A 3,637-nucleotide genomic window follows, 5' to 3' on the forward strand; every position below is an offset into this window, starting at 1 on the left:
TATACATAGCGCTGATCCAGCCACGAAAGGTCGGCCCCAGTCCAGCCACCGCGAGGACAGCCTTTAGATACCGATGGTCCACCCTATCGAATGTCTTAGACTGGTCCAAATTCACCAGTACACCACCCTTGCTAGGAACTTCACTAACCCGATCTAAGGTGTAGCGTATAAGGTGAAGGTTGTCGTGTATCGTCTTTCCTGGGATGCACAAGTTTGCGCCTCCCCAACCAGGTTAATTTATTGATGCATTTGGGAAAGTCTATGTCTCTGTTATCAGACAATTACAAAAACATGTTTAAAAAATTCAAAACTCTGCAAAACTCCGGTACAAATTCTTCATGATTCAAAACGTTGCTTACTTTTTACTCAGCCTGATATAATTGTTCAATATTTGATAGTTTGAGGCAAATCTCTACTGCATCACCTGCTCTACTTCCGCGTTGCTGGAGTGTGTGCAGCATTGTGTGTTCTTTTCCGTTGTTGGGAGTGCGCAAACTCTTCCCGGTATTATATTGTTAGTTTTTTGTTCCAGCCTTTTGTTGTGTTGCTGCTTGTACTGTGTGTCGAGTGTGTAACGCGTTGATTATTGGATTGCTGGTGAGAATTTACTTCACTGGATAATTGCTGTATAGAGAGTCTTGTGTTTATAGCAGGCCTATATTTTGGGGATAGTGTGCAACGTTGAGGATCCAGGTCTAGCTTCTACGTTTTTGTTATGTTTTTTTTTTTTTTCATGCCAAGTGCACCAATTATTGTTGATATTGTTTTCACCTTCATGTTCCACATCTTGAATACTTCAATGTCGATGTCATTGTACTTTGATAATTTCTCCACTTCTTTTTGAAAAATATTTTGATCTGAAGGGACTGCAATGCCTATCAGTAAACAGGTACTTTTTTTCCCCCAAATCTTGATTATTATGAATGGGTGATTAGCTTTTATTTCTTTGTCGGTTTGAACTAGCATATCCCAGATGATTGTAGCCTGGTCGTTGTCTTGTACCGTGTTTGACACATGCTTATACCACCTATTGTCAGTTTTAATGTTGTAATGTTGGCATACTGTCCTGTGGATACAACTACTTACTTTGTCGTGTCTGTATATATATTCAGACTTGGCAAGAATTGGACAGGCCGAGATGATGTGGTCAACTGTCTCACTGTGCTGGTTGCACATTCTGCATTTAGTGTTCGGGCCTGTTTTTATTATTTTGTTTTTATAATTGTTTGTAGTCAAGCATTGGTCTTGTGCAGCGATTAAGCCAAGCAAATGCTTAGCGGCATTTCGTCCGTCTTTACGTTCTGAGTTCAAATCCCGAGGATCGATAAATTAAGTACCAACTAGTTGAGTATTGGGGATTGATGTAATCGATTTACCCCTCCCCTGAAATTGCTGGTCTTGTGCTAAAATTTGAAATATTATTATTATTATTATTATTATTGGATCCTTGTGATTTGACGGGCAACATTTTTTTATGTAGTGTTTTTGGTACCGAAACACTTTCAAACTTCGAATACTTGTATATTTTGTGTTATAGAACAGATAAAAAATTTTGTATTCTAAGTTATTTCATGTAAAAAATTGTCGTATTTCGGTAATTTCAACCAATCACTGACGTCTATTGAGGTGAAAACAATTACGCCGGGGAATGTAAACAACGGTGTTACGGGATTTTTTCCCTTGAATAAAATTAGTGCCGTTGTTTGTCAACAAAAACTATCCGTTGTCAACAACAACTATCAGTGGTATATATTTCGTTTGTTACTGTTATTTATGACATCGTTCGTACGTTTGTACTGGTTTTAGCTTTAGGGTTAGGGTTCGGGTTTTAGAGTTAGGGTTAGTTTTAGGATTACGGTTAGGGTTATGATTATTTTTGCCATAACCATAACCCTAAACCCAACCCTAACCCTAAAACCCGAACCCTAAAACCTTACTAGGGAATAATGATATAATTAAACAGGGAATAACACACTTGACACCGAACAGCACTAACTGTATTCAGCTGAATAGACGTCAGTGATTGGTTGAAATTACAGAAATACGACAACTTTAACATGAAATAACTTGCGATGTACAATTTTTTGTTAAGAAGGTTAAGAGAAGAAGTTGTTTTATATGACACATTCTACCAGTGTTCTAAGTTTGAAAGTGTTTCGTTAAGAAAACAAGTGTTGCCCGTCAAATCACAAAGATCCTTATTATTATTATTATTATTATCATTATCATTGAGCTAGCAGAATCGTTAGCACGCAGTGGTCGAACAAATTAAGTAGCAGTTGAGCACTGGAGTCGATGTAATCGAGTTAACCCCCTCCCCCGAAATTATTGGCTTTGTGCCTTTAGTAGAAACGTTAGCACGCCGGACGAAATGCTTAGAGGTATTTCGTCTGCCATTACGTTCTGAGTTCAAATTCCGCCAAAGTCGTCTTTGCCTTTCATCCTTTCTGGGTCGATAAATTAAGTACCAGTTACGCACTGGGGTCGATGTAATCTACTTAATCCCTTTGTCTGTCCTTGTTTGTCCCTTCGATGTTTAGCCCCTTGTGGGCAATAAAAAATAAGAAAGGATTATTATTATTGCTGTTGTAGTTGTTATTATTATCGTTATGCATATTGGCACAAAAGAGGAATCGAATTTCGTGATAAGCATTTACAATCCACAGACTTGCATTTATTTTATCGACCTAAAAACAAAGAAGAGCTGCAGTGTCGACGACCCCTGAAGTGGTTGAACATAGAAATGCAAAAGGGCGTTGAACTCAGAACGTTACATATTTAAGCCAGATACAAGTTCAACAGTAGCAGTTGCAGTAGTAAAAAGAAAAGAAGAGAAAACTGAAAAGCAAATTTTCATCAGCATACAACAAATTAAAACAGCTTACAACTAAGTTTATGGCACGCTGGTATAAAACAAGAGATTCATTGCGTAGTTATTTCTCACATACAGTAGCGACACAGAACACAGGACCTCTAGATCCAATTGTGTTACATTCTTCACAACAATATCTGTTCATTCCTCTTTAGGTTTTTCTTTAGCACACCCTACCCTAGCACTTGCCTTGTAAAAGTACAAAAAGCATTTTGCTTTCGTTATCTTTTTTATGCTACATTATAAAATTAACTCACATGCTACCTTTCTCCCTGTGCATGTGTATGTGTACACTCAAACACAGCACACACACACACACACACACAGGACTACAACTTAATCCGAGGAATTCAAACCACGTTTCGTGGTTCACTACCTCAACAGCTTCTTCATAGGATCCAGTGGCTAAAGACATCATCAGGAGGAACCAGGTCTAATATCTGCTTTTATCAGCTCTTCGAAACGCCGGTGTTAAAACGGGGGTAGCTGATGAAGTAGAATGTTCTCTATGTGGCTTGTGTGTTTTCTCGTCTACGTTTTGTTTGCAATGTCCTGTACCCAGATATGCACCTATACATACAGGTGGATGTCGGTACGCACATACCTGTACGTATATATGCTTATACTCATTTACTATTTGTTTTTACATGACTGAACGCAGCGTCTCCAATTCGTAAGTAGTTTTCGTAAACTTATATTTTCCGACGCTACTCTATCTCTTTCTCTTCCTCTTCCTCTTCCTCTATCATTTTCCCCCTCTCGTTC

This window comes from Octopus bimaculoides, chromosome 1, assembly GCF_001194135.2.
Source record: "Octopus bimaculoides isolate UCB-OBI-ISO-001 chromosome 1, ASM119413v2, whole genome shotgun sequence".
Classification (NCBI taxonomy): Eukaryota; Metazoa; Mollusca; class Cephalopoda; order Octopoda; family Octopodidae; genus Octopus; species Octopus bimaculoides.